The 13,984-nt window shown below is 34.2% G+C and overlaps 1 pseudogene; it reads right to left on the bottom strand.

Moving 5' to 3' along the window:
- Positions 1-2,197: 2,197 nt before the first annotated feature.
- LOC149573868 (putative aldo-keto reductase 2) overlaps positions 2,198-13,984 on the bottom strand; it is a 33,872-nt pseudogene continuing 22,085 nt past the window's right edge.

Genomic DNA, 13,984 nt, shown 5'->3' with positions numbered 1-13,984 from the left:
TATCTTTTTTTAAAAATCCATGCTCGTGTTGGTCGAAGTTTTGACCAACACGGGCTTCATATGTTAAATTTTTTTAAAAAGTGGGAAAAACTCATTGTTGCTGAGGACAAAAATGGAGGAAGGGTTTCACAGGCTAGAGGAGGCAAAAGGTGAAGGTTTTTGAGAAAGGGGCATCTATGTATAGGGGGTGCATGGAGATGGGTGTGGCAGCAATGGTGTTAATGAAATCCTTGCGATCAATGTTGTCATCTGCTAATGAGGAGGCCAAGTTAGGGCTGAAGATGAGAGTGTCGGTGTTGGTTAATGAGGATGGAGTGTTTTGATAATGCAGGATCTGTTAATTGCTGGTTTCAACATCACTAGTGCAACAATAGAATGGGAAATGGTAAAACTCATTCATAATCTAGATAAAATGGAAAAAGTCCAAGGGGAGTTAGAGGAGGTTGTAGGTCATAGTAGAAGAGTGGAGGAATCTGATATTGATCATCTACCTTACCTTCATGCAATGGTGAAAGAAGTGCTTTGACTGTATCCTCCTGGTCCTCTTTTGATCCCTCATAAAGCATCAAGATCTTGTGAAATAGGGGGTTTGTGATCCCCAAAGACACACAAGTATGAATTAATGTGTGGGCGATTGCGAGGGATCCTGTTGTGTTGGAAGGAGCCTTCCAAATTTATGCGAGAGAGGTTTTTGGAGGGAGAGGGAGCTACTGTGGACTTTAAGGGACAAGATTTTGAGTTTATACCATTTGGAGTAGGGAGAAGAATATTCCTAGGGATTCCTTTGGCTGATAAGATGCTTCATTTAATTTTGGCTTCGCTAGTTCACTCCTTCGACTGGAGTCTTCCTAATGGAATGACCACAAAGGAACTAGACATGAACTATATATTTAGAGTGGTATTATCGAAGAGTCAGAATTTGGAAGCAATCCCACTACACCTGCAACATCACTTGTATTAATTCTTCAATATTAAGGTAATTTCTTCAATACGTTGGATCACAAAGTCTAATATGATAATGCTGTTTAGAATGGAGGTGTCATAATAGATTTAGTAAGTTGACTGACTTTCCCTACAATAATTTTATTAGTGTCTAAGACTCTGAAGTATCAAGAAAAGTGACATCTGTGTACACAACATAGTGAACGAGGGCTACCATTTCTTTCTTAGGTGTCACACCTCTATATCAAGAGAGACATACCCATACAACGTAGACCCTTCCCGCACTCTACATGGCACTACTTCTGTGCATATCAATGAATTTGAATGCAATATTATAAATAATTTCTGCATGCAACTTCTTACCATTATATACTTATTTTTGTTTAAATTAATATGATCATAAACGAGTTTGAAATTTGTATTAGAAAGACTTTGATATTTTTATATGGTTTTTGTAATGTAATATGGGTCTTATTCAATGTTATACCACTTCTCTAAGTGTGTTTCATATTGTTTCAAGGAAATTCAAGGAAATTTGGATTTATTTGTAGCTACGGGTTCTTGTGCTTTGTCTTGATAATAAAACATGTAATTGGCACTGGATGGACATTCTAGATTATCTACTTTGAAATGTAAATTTGTTGACATATGGGGTGAAAACCTCTAATGTATCCTTGGCATGCACTGATAATAAATGGCATATTGTTATCCTGATGTCCAAGCCCACAAGTTATGTGGAGTAACAATGGTTGAATATTGAAGTCTCTGAGAGAACCTTGGAGACATTACGACTTATTTATTGGATCTTTATTACTAACTCCTGCTTAAGATCCATGTGGAAGGGTTTGGGTTTATCACTAGTCCATAAATATTGTCATGCATAAATGTTAAAATGCCAGTATCATTACTATTAACGAAATATATTTCCACCAGGTTTATAAAACTCTTTATAGAGTCATTTACCAAAAGCTCTCTATTAATAGGCTCTGAAAATACTCTATTAATAGACTTTAAAAATACTACATTTTCAATAATAAGCATTTATAACTGATATAGTACAAGGCTAAAAAATCCATTTATTTAGATTCTTTTTTTTTTTAACGCTGCTAACTCTTCAGAGCCTTTTATTAATCTAGCTCAATTGCAAATGTTTTTCTCTAGAGCACAAACATTTACGTGCTTTAATTCAATGGAGAGTGTTGTATGGGGGCATTTTTGAATTTATTCAGGTCAATTACAAATCAACAGCTCTGTGTCAGTCTCCAGCTGCAGCATCTACAGGAAAGATGGCTTTGATTTCATTCATGTCATCTGCTATCAATTTTACCGAGAGAGAAGATATTATCATCCAGGTTCTTCATCTTGGTGGTTCTAGGAATGGGCACAACATCATTTCCCTGGTCTTGAACCCATGCAAGAGCAACTTGGCTTGGGCTGCACCCTTTTCTTAAATTGATCTTACTTAGCTTTAGTAATAGATCTTGGTTCCGCTCAAGATTCTCACCTTAAAACCTCGGATTCCCCTGTTTAACAGATCAATTATTATGATATGAAACAATCAACAATGACAAAATCAAATCAAATTAATTTTCACCTTTATTGTCAGTCTTGTCATGTAGATTTTTGTTTAGATTTTACTTTGTTGTTCAGTCTCAATGTTTGGACTCAACATCAGATCATCTTTAAAATGGTACAATTATTAAATGGAAAAAAAAAATCCTATCGTTTACCTTACGAAGTAATTATCTGTCACACTTTGAAGAAGTTTTCCTTTTGTGCTAAAGAAACCCATGCGTAAAGGACTGTATGGAACAATCCCAATCCCCAACTCCCTATGAATGGAATAAAATGAAATAAAATAAATATAAGTAAGCTTGTATTCCTTATCTAAGTTCAAATGGAACAAAGTTCAAAAAAAAATCTTATTAAAAACTTCAACTTTTGGTATATACTGTGAACCCAATTCACAAATATTTATTATCAGTTCTCTACTATCTATAAAGTAAACATCGAATCATTGACTATTGAGGTATTATATCATCACAACATTTACCTAGAGGTGGGAATAATTTGGGCCTCAGAATCCCTACTCCAGAGAGACCATTCAAGTTGCACAATAGTGATTGGATGCACTTCATGGGCCCTACGGATTTTTGAAGCAGAGGCTTCAAACAGACCCACATATTTTATATTTCCCTCTTCTACCAACTTCTTCAGTTCACCCATTTGTATAAAAGGAAAACTGATTTGCTTGTTATCAGATTTCTTATGTTTTGCTAGGCGTCGGTAAAGAGCCAGAGGGATAAAATCTTACCCTCCAAAGCCATACAACCTTGATTATTAGACACATATTTTCTAGTGAAATTAGAGGTTTGAAATTTTGATTTTTTTGTTTTTGAGACAAATTCATTGACTCATGTTACATTAGCTTCATAAGAACTCATCTCTCATGACAATAAGTTGGAGTAGTATTGCACTTAGTGACCTTTTGGAAAGGCTTAATGCTTCACCTTATGAGCATCATCTAAATGTAATGAGTACTACGTGTTCCATTCATTCTTATGAAAAATGAGTTCTTCTGAACCACTATTAAAATAACTTGTGTCAATGCATTTCACTAGAAAACCACATAGTTGAATCCTTGTAGTAAAATCACAATTTGACTTGCTGTAGAAAATATTTCATACTTACCAATCTCAAGAATTGATATGTAAAATATATTTCTCACATCAAATCAAATTCAAGATTCAACTATGTAGTTTTTGGAGAAAAACCATTGCCCAAAATTTTATAAATAAGATTAAAATAAAAAACTTGTCATAGTAGTACAAATTTTGAATCTTAAAACTTATAGCGCCATGATAAAATAGTATTTTGGTGCAAGGTTAAGGGTTTGGAATCCAAAGACTTATAGTAGCTTCTATGGGTACAGTAATATCCACCATGTGCTGGTAATAAAGATCAATGTAGTCTATATCAAGCCTCTTGAGGCTTGCTTCACAGGCAGCCCTGACATATGTAGGATCCCCCTTCACACCAAATTCTCCATTACTCCAAGTCAATCCAAACTTAGTTACAATATGCACCTTCTCTCTGATACCTTTTAGAGCCTATTTAGGAAGGAACAATAAAAGCATTATGCATGGTGTTAGAACAATCAAGCTCAGAGAATTAATAGATTAAGAAATGGAAACAGTACAAGCTGGAAACAAGATGTGCATCTTTTGATCAATCAATGGTTTTAAAAATGCATCTTTTGAGTAATATTGATCACTTTTCAGTGATGGGTTATATAGTTTTCAGCTATGTAAGGATTTGGTACAGTTGATGCTTCCGCAACTCATAATTATGTTATAATGTTGAATTACTTTTTAGAAGAGTCTTCTAGTGTAGGCTGGAAAAGAAACATTAGAACTTAAGTATAAACACACAAGAGAGCTTGTTAGGTTTGTTTACATGAATGATCCAATGTTTTCCAAGATGACACAAAATAAAATAGCATGTATGGTAGAACCATTTTTTAAATTGTAAAGTGAAGCTTCTCGACACCTAACATATAGAAACTGTTATCCAAATTTGCTCATCTACATCACCACTTATCAGTTACAGTAGTAATCTTAAACTATATCATAGCAGTAACTGGGAGCCAGGTATGCTTAGATCAACATGTATGGTAGTCACAATCAAACATGGATTTCAAGAATTTTTAAGGAAATGAAAGCATTTCATTTTATTCATGCTGCCTATCCAAGAACCTTGAATGGCACAAAGAAATCTTACTCCTTTTGTCATATATTCTATTTTGGCTATATTTATAAGATGTGTTTGTATAATCTTTTGTCTAACATGAGAATTCATACAAAATATTTGGAAATACCTTCATCTGTGAGTTACAAGGCATAGAATCATGCTAAATTGCTTTAATCCACCTTAGGTTTAGATTTCTTGATTATGCTTTGCAAATATTGATACACTGTTATCCTCTTTTGTAAATCCAATTTGACATTATTTGATTGGTAGTTTCTCTGTATTATGCATTAATGGTAGTCCATGTTCAAAGAATGTAATCTCATCTTTGTTATATGAATAGAGTTTGCATAAGAGATGTTGGTATTTTTTTTATAAAGCAGGTTAACAACTCTATCTTCTAAATTCTTTCTTATAAATGGACATTTGGATATGGTGATAGTAATGAAGGGTCTATATTGGTCAATATGATTATGTTGGAATAGACAAACAAAGGAAGTAATCAAAGCAATTAAGAAACGCGTTGCCAATAAGAATCCTAAGATCCAAATTCTTTCTCTGATGGTTAGTATTGAATAATATTATAAATTTCTATATACATTTTGATTTATTTTAAGTTATCATTACTGAGATATTTGGTTGAATTCTAAGTGCAAAAAATTTACTATAGTAAGAATTCATTTATGATTGACTTTGATGGATAACTTTGATTTAATATTTGCCTAGTTATTTTTGCAGCTATTAGAGAGACTTACAAAAAATTGTGGTGATACTGTTCACTTGCAAAGGATGAAGTAGCCTACCTTTTGAGGGGCAAAGAGACTGCCAAGATGCTCCTCCTCAGGTTCAAGGATGCCCGTGCTAGAAACAAGACTACCAACTCTAATTCAAGTCCCAATTTTCTCTCTGATTCTGAGCCAAATTGTCTCAGGAATCATTTCATACAGTCAAAAGTCAAGCTGGGAACATAGTATCTCAGCTCTAATGCCCATGTCCAAAATGCTGAACTTACCTTCAGAGAAGTCCTCTTGCATTGGAAGTAGGATTTCTAGCCTGACAAATGTGCACATTACTCCAAGTAAGTCCATGGGTTAGGGGAATTTTGAAGGTAAAGACAATGACTCAACTGTGGAGATGATATGCAAAACCTTAGTTTGAATGTGAGATGGACAAACAGATTCCCCTTTAGTCTGACCTATGGAACTATTGTCAATTATCAACCATACAAATCTTTTTATCTCTTAGTTGCTACCTTTTAGAAGGAATTCAACTTAGGTAATGAAGGTCACTGAGTTTGAATCTGAGATGAGACATAGACTCATGTACTATTAGGAATATCCATTCATATGGAGCTCACATGACTTTTCAACAATGTGCCAATTTATTTCTCATAGTTTCTTTACAATAAAATTGTAGTAGCTCTATGCTTTACAATCTGCATTCTTAAAAAAAACTTATGTAATGTCGTAAAAAACATTTGTGCTAGTTTTCTATTAATTATTTAATGAAAATGCTAGGAATGGTTTTTTCCTTCTGTAAGGTTGATTTATCATGATGCATCTTAATTTATCTAACAAGACACAAATTAAATATTGAGGCAAAGCTAATGTTCAGTTTATTCATGTTCTTTGTAATTAGGATACAATGGCCAAGTGACCAGTTGATCCAAAGGAGGAGTTGAGGTTGATGTCTTAGGAAGTATGTGGCTATGTGGAAGCTGTTCTGAATAGTCTTGCTGCAAATGTACCCAAAGTAAGAACCTTAGAAAATCCTTGCATTAAAGCACTATAGAAATAGGCATTCTTTTGTATGTTTCTCATGAGTATTAACTTGTACTTCAATGATTGACAGGCTGTGGTGCTCTGCCAAGTTGAGAAAGCTAAAGAGGAAATGCTGACTCAACTTTATAGCTCTGTCAGGTGAAGGTTAATTACATGTGGCTAATATGGCCATGGTACTAGTTATATTTTTTTTCTGTGTTCCTCATATATTATTTTTCAATTCTACTTCAAACAGCTCTCAGAGTACAACAAAGATTGAAGAACTTCTCCAAGAAGATCAGAATGCAAAAAGGAAATGTGAGAGATTCAAAAAATAGGCATCTTTATTGTCAAGACTTACTCATCAATTAAGTATCCATGATGTTCAAGAAACAAGTGATAATTTTTCTTCAAATGGAGGTACTTGATATATTAGTTTTTGTTAAGTGAAATGTTTCTTTTCATAGTAATAAGTTAATACTTTTAATAGAGTATAATTTATCGTAGGTTTCAGCCCCATTGTCATCCCTTGTCCCCTCCTAACATGGTTTCCATGATATACTAGAATCTTTTTTGAATCACTAGAACATGATATTAGATCTTACTGGGCTCTCGTGTCAAATGATTTTCTTTTGGATGAGGCCACTACTATTTTTGAGGCTATTGTGATATGTAATGATATAATTAGAGATAATAAGAAGACTTCTATCATTTTTAGTAACTCTCATCCTTAGACATTTGATGTGTGCCAGATAAGGGTAGGTTGGTTGGGGTTGAATGTCATGAAATCTGATCTAAAGTACTTTGATTATAGTTCCAAGGATGTTTGTGGGGTGCTTGTTCAGCACCCTAGGATAGAGAGGGAAGTTATTGATTACTCTTATTTTGTTAAGAATGTTCATGCTAATGGTGTGAAGGTTGTCATGGCCTCTGATTTTTCTACGCTAACAATACTGAAGTCTCCTAAGGAATTTGGGGTGGATATCATCTTTGGGTCTTCTCAAAGATTTTGTGTCCCCCTGGACTATGGGGGCCCCTCATTTATATTGCTTGGTTACATCTTAAGAGTAAAAATGAATGATGCCTGGTAGGATTATTGGAGTTAATGTGGATTCCCATAGGAATCCTATGCTAAGGATGGAAATGTAGACAAGGGAGCAACACATCAGGCAAGATAATGCCACTAGAAATATCTACATGATACATGAATTAATTACAATATATCTTCTATGTATGCAATCTATCATGGTCTGGCAGGATTGAAAAAAAATGTAGAATGTGTACATGGTTTGGTGGGAGCATTTATTAGTGGATTAAAGAAATTAGGAACTATTAATGTTGAGGATGCTCCATTCCTTTATATTGTAAAGGTTATATGCTTATCATTAAGCAAGGGGAGATGGGCATCAAAACTTCTATCATTACTGTCTCAACTCATGGAATGAATCCTACAAGTGCTACAATGTGTGGAATGAAAATTGTTGTTGTTTGAACTGTTGCTAAATAAAATCAAGGATTTAGAGGAAAATAAGGAAACCTTGTAGCACTTATGATTACCTATCCTTCAATGCATGGTGTGTATGAGGAGGGTATTAAATAAGATATGTTAAATCATTCATGACAATGATAGTCAAGTGTACATGGATGGTGCAAACATGAATGTGAGGGTTAGACTAACTAGCTCGAGTTTAATTGGAGTGGATGTATGCCATCTCAATCTTTAGAAGAAATTCTACATTCTACACTCTGGTATGGGGCCTATAGGAGTAAAGAAGCATATGGCACCATTTTTACCATCACAACCTCTGGTACTAATAAATGGAATTACTACTCCTGAAGGGAATCCACAACCACTTGATATGATATCAACAACACCATGGGGCTCAACCATGATTCTACCAATATCAATAAAAAGGGAGATTACGAAAATTGAGAATGGGAAAATGGACATTAAACATACTAGTTTGATGGTAGATAATGTGTATAGAGAAAAAATTATTAATCCTTATGTTTTGGAATGACAAGCAAGGTAGATAGAGTTGAATGAAGGCTCTGACAGGAATAAAAAGAAACACAAGGCAATCAATAGTTGTAGATAGTTCAAGAATTGACTTATTCCTAATATAGAAAACAGTGCAAAACTCAAAGAGAGATTAAAATTTATCAAGTGGATTTGATCATCTCAGGGTCAGATAAACTTCTATTAGTCAGGAATAAAATAGAAGATACAACTCCATTGTAAAATAAACAAATTGTAAGACAATATTATCAGACCCAGATTCTTGAGTAAATTAGGAACCAAATGCTGACAAAATATCCTCACAACCCTATTCAAGAGAAAATTTTGACTAACAACCATTGATATGATCCCACAACTTAATTTTGGAGTTACCTACAGATATTTCAAATGTACTGTCAGGGGAGCTTCCACAAATTAGAGTGGACAATCCATTTCATGTCTATCCATTTCTTTTATTGGAAAATATCTAGAATCATAGAATGACTTGTCTGTCTTGGGTTTAACTATAGCACTAATTATATTTTTATTAAAAAAATAATTTTTTCTTTCAAATGATTTCATCCCTTTGACTTGAATAAAATAACAGCCTAGTTCCAAACACTACATGGTTTTCTTAGCCTTTTATTAGTAGTTGCTGATGCACAATGAATTATGGAAAACAAATGTCTGACACTAACCACAATTTCATTATGAAAAGTGAAAATTATTAGTTGGGCCTGTATAATAAAGTTTCTTGTTTGTTCATTTACTCTCTTATTTTTGATTAATAACTTACTCATTAAAAATTATGCAGATCTTTTACCTCCACATTTTAGCCCTCTTATGATTTGTGTCTTGCAAAAGTGCCTTCGAGTTGTCGAGTCAAGTTCCAAAAGTTAGAAGCTTGCTCACCGGACAATGATTTCATTCTATGTGGCTAGTGTGATGAACTTTCTTTTGCAAGCTTAGGTGTGTATCTGTTCTTCCTCATATATTTCATTCTGAGTTTGAAGGTAGATCTTTATGTTGACAAGTGGATATTTCCTCTCACAGGCTAATTCAAGGTCATTATCTTTCACAATTGTGACTACTTTGCTTCCAAAAATCAATCAAGTATATCAATCCGATCATGGTTCAGAAGATTTTCTTTGTGAATGGAGTCCATTGAGAAGTTTGCTTCATTTTTCCCAAGGCATATTATCCAAAGAGAAAGTGAGATCTAGTTTGGAATCAATAGATACTCACTTTTTGGGAAAAGGCAATCCTACTATTCAACGATCTCTTTCCCAAGTGCTGTCACTTATAGAGAATATAGATTGTGAGAGGAAATCTGGTGTAGCAACTGCATTTGCATCCTCCATAATATCTGCAATGCTAGAGGAAATAGTGGAAAACTTTCCTTCCCTTGTTACATTATGCCATAAAGTGTTTGGAAATAACTTTTCTATCTTGTTGGATTTGTTGTGTGTGCATAGAGATCTTTTCGATAGAATTGCTGAGGCCTGGGATGATTATTTCTTATTGGGTCTGAAGCTTGCTAGATATTTTTATCAGACAAGTAGAGATAATGGTAATCTCCAAGTACATCATGTTGATAAGCAAGACTCTTCTTTTGATGATGGGTTCAAATTTTATCAAATTTTATTAAATTTAGAGAAATAGATCAAGACTTGCTCCAGATATTATTTAATCATTTGTGCTTGGTGAATGCATTTTATGCCTAGCCTGAAATTAAAATGGAATTTATCCTTGGCTTAGACTGTGTGAGTTTTCCTTTTTCACATATATGCCAAAATGATTTTTTTTCGTTAATTGTCATTTTAATTCTATGAACCTTCTCTTCTTTTCCCTTCAAGATCTTGTGTCTTATTGTCTGATTTTTCTAAATAGTGGGCATATTATTATGCATCTTTCCTATGTTTGTGGCAGCAGTAATGCTATAAACAGAAAAATTGTCATTGATTTTGGAGCTGTAGTTTTATTTTAGACTTGAAGAACCTCTTCATCTAGAAGTAGAACATCCCTGATCCAAACTTGGCAGAAAGTGTACGTTTCATTTTACACGTGTTCTAGAAGGTTACTTTTCAAACAATTTTATCTCAAGTTGCACTTTGCTTAATGGATAGAATGCACTATGAACCTTTTAAATTGGTAGTTTCATGAATCTTGATTTTTTTAAAAAATAGGATAACAATTCAGTGGATGTCTTGTTTGAGATTAAAATGGTGGGTATATGTTTAATCTAGTTCTGTACCGTATTGCCTACCATCTTTCTTTAGCACACTGAAAAAGTTCTTTAAATGGCATTCTCTACTTTTTGTTTTCTACATGTTTTGAGTTTTTTTGTTTTTGGTGAATTGCTGTGAAAGGAGATTCCTCCCATTATATTGAAAGAAAGTAATTTGATTACAATGAATTCCTATAATTTGGCTAAGATCATGATGCGAATGCCTTGAGTGATGTCTTGCAGTCTTTTGATCTGATCAGGAGAAAATAGATTTCATTAAAGTTTATAAAATAAGCATATGTTTTCATGTTATTCGTTGCCAGTCTTTTCATCAGAGTGATGCATGCATTATGTCTTCACTCTTGCTTGCTATTGAAATGCATCCTCAACCAGGCCTCCTTTTGAATCTCTTCTCAAACCAGCAAGTGCTGTCAATGCCACAAACCTGTAGACTCGATTCACTGTGTTGTTGATCACTCTTCTACCACATTCAAATTTGTTGAGTGATTTGTATTTTGTTTAGTAGATGTATTCCTATTTTAAGCTGTAGACAACAAATCAGAAATAGACTTGGTGAGCATACTTCAATTGTCAACTTGGTGAGCTAACTTGGGGAGCCGGCCTGGTGATCTAACATGGTGAGTGGGCTTAAAGTGGCAACTTGGTGGGGCAAGTTGGCGAGCTGACTTAGCGAGGCCACTTAGAGACGTGACATGGTGAGCTAACTTTGTGAGCAAGCTTGATGAGCAGACCTAAAGACTGACCTTGATGAGGCACTTTGGTAGGGTGACTTGATGACCAAACTCAAAGAGTCAACTTGGCGAGCATACTTGCACTAGTGCATTTGGGTTCATTTTTTGACCTTCATTGATCAAATTTTTGACCCAATTTTCGACCAAATTTGACCAACCCATTGGTCAAAATTTATCTAGTCAAAATTTTGACCAACTCACTGGTACATGATTTGTCTCAATCATATAACTAATTATATATTTTTCATATTAGTTACTATTAGTGTTTTTCAGGCATTCTATAAAATAGTTCACATGCCTTGCGTATGATATGACATTTTGCATGCATCCTACACTCTCTCTCATCCGGCTAATGATGGATTATGTAGAGTGATCTGAAACCATGATGCTAAAAAACACACAATCAAATCCAAAATGAACTTGCACTACAAATGGATTGTGGAAATCTGATATTGGTAAAATTGCATGCATGTCTACCAGGACAATCACAACTTAAACATATATTTGTCCTAGTATACATGCATGCAAAATTAACAATATCAGGTTTCCACAATCCGTTTGTAATGCAAGTTCGTTTTGGATTTGATTGTGTGTGTTTTTTAGCATCATGGTTTCAGATCACTCTCTGTAATCCATCATCAGCTGGATGAGAGAGTACAGGATGCATGCAAAATGTCATATCATATGCAAGGCATGTGACTGTTTTATAGAATGCCTGAAAAAAATTTTACACCTACCTATTGGTAGAAATTTCTACCTTCATTGGTCGAAATTTCTACCTTCATTGGTCAAAATTTTTGACCTTCATTGGTTGAAATTTCTACCTTCATTGGTCAAAATTTTAGACCTTCATTGGTCAAAATTTCTACCTTTATTGGTCAAAATTTTTGACCTTCATTAGTCAAAATTTCTACCTTTATTGGTCAAAATTTTTGACCTTCATTGGTCAAAATTTTGACCAATTCTTGGCAGAACTTGCACCATGGCTATGGAGGTTTTTTGACCAACATATTGGTCAAAATTTTGACCAACCAGAAGGTTGGTCAAAATTTCAACCAAAAAAATTCTGACCAATGGGTTGGTTGAAGTTGGTCGAAGTTTGGTTGAAAATTGGGTCGAATTTTTGACCAATAATGGTCAAAAAATGGTCTCAAATGTACTAGTGTAAGAAGGAGGAAGGAGATAACATTTTTATGTTATTCTATTATAAAAACCTCCTATGATCAAATTGAGAAAGCTTTTGATATCATTTCTGATCTTACTAACTTTGACAATAAGAGAACTCATTTGCAAAGAATAATAGTTGGCTACTTAGATAAGTGCAAGCGCCAAAATTTTAGTTTGTTTCCTTGTACCCTAGATAAGAAGAATAATTTGAAAAACAAAGATGAATGGGCTAAGGAGCTTGATGATTTATTTTTCTTAAGAATGAATGAAGTTATCAATGAAATAGGGCATGCATAGTGGGCCACAACAACTGAAGAAATAGTGAAAGCCAAAATATTCTTTGATTCTTTGAAACAAAATTTTGCTACTATCGATAATGAGGCTGAGTATTTGCTCAAAAGACAGAAGGATATTTTGCAATTTAATTGGCCAAATGACACCTTGTTTGACAAATGAATGGTAGAAATAGCTCCTAATGAATAGCTTGAGGAAAGTGAAATTGACAGTGATGAGGTGTAGGGTGATGAGATCCAAATCATTGACACCATCACTACACAAAGCCAATAGGAAGAAGAAGACAAGAATGATTAGTCACTTTCAGTTGCAGGCCCAGGCCCATAGAATGCTGACACAACCAAAGAAGAGGGAAAAGTAGAAGTTACTCCCATAGTACAGGATGGAGATGGTGAAAACCCATGGATGGAGATTAACCTACAATCATCAAAAAAAATTTCATCATTGGCTAGCTTGGCAGTTGCATACATGAAGAAATTAGAATAGCGGCCAAATCAACAACATTAGAAGATGTGACAAAAGAAAACCCACCAAAAGGAATGTTTAATTTTGAAATCTTCTGTTACTCACATTTTTGTCATTTTGTGATAGGTGTATGTAAATATCTCTTGTAAAAGACACCTATCAATTTCCCTTAGCCTGAAGCTTGTTGCATCTCACATTATATAAGCGCGATTTCAGGGGTAGAGGAGGGTCCAATTTCTAAAGGCTGTCTGTCATACTTAGTTTGTTTTTGGTCCAAATAATTTGAACAAGCTTTATGATGTGTTTTCTCTGTTAGTTTATGGGAATAAATTAATACAAAATGGTCTCTATGTTTCTTCCTATGGCAATTCTGAGTTTACTGCAAAATGTATACAATTTTCAAAGAAAATGAATACAAATTATGAGTTGTCCCCATATCAGTTCTTTTTGAATTTTGTCTCCTTTTGGTTACTTAGTTATCTTGATGTTGTATGAGTAAAAAAATTGTGCAATTGAATGCAATCCTTTAGGTTGTATATCTTTTCATCATTGCTATTAATTCAATGAATTAAGTAAATGCTTTGTTGAATTTGATAAGATTGCTATAGTAATGAGAAGGATATTTTGAATG

Source organism: Cupressus sempervirens, chromosome 2 (assembly GCF_028749045.1).
Source record: "Cupressus sempervirens isolate cs-2001-9-10 chromosome 2, ASM2874904v1, whole genome shotgun sequence".
Classification (NCBI taxonomy): Eukaryota; Viridiplantae; Streptophyta; class Pinopsida; order Cupressales; family Cupressaceae; genus Cupressus; species Cupressus sempervirens.
Note: the sequence above shows the minus strand (reverse complement) of the source record. Positions and strands in the feature narration are given on the sequence as shown.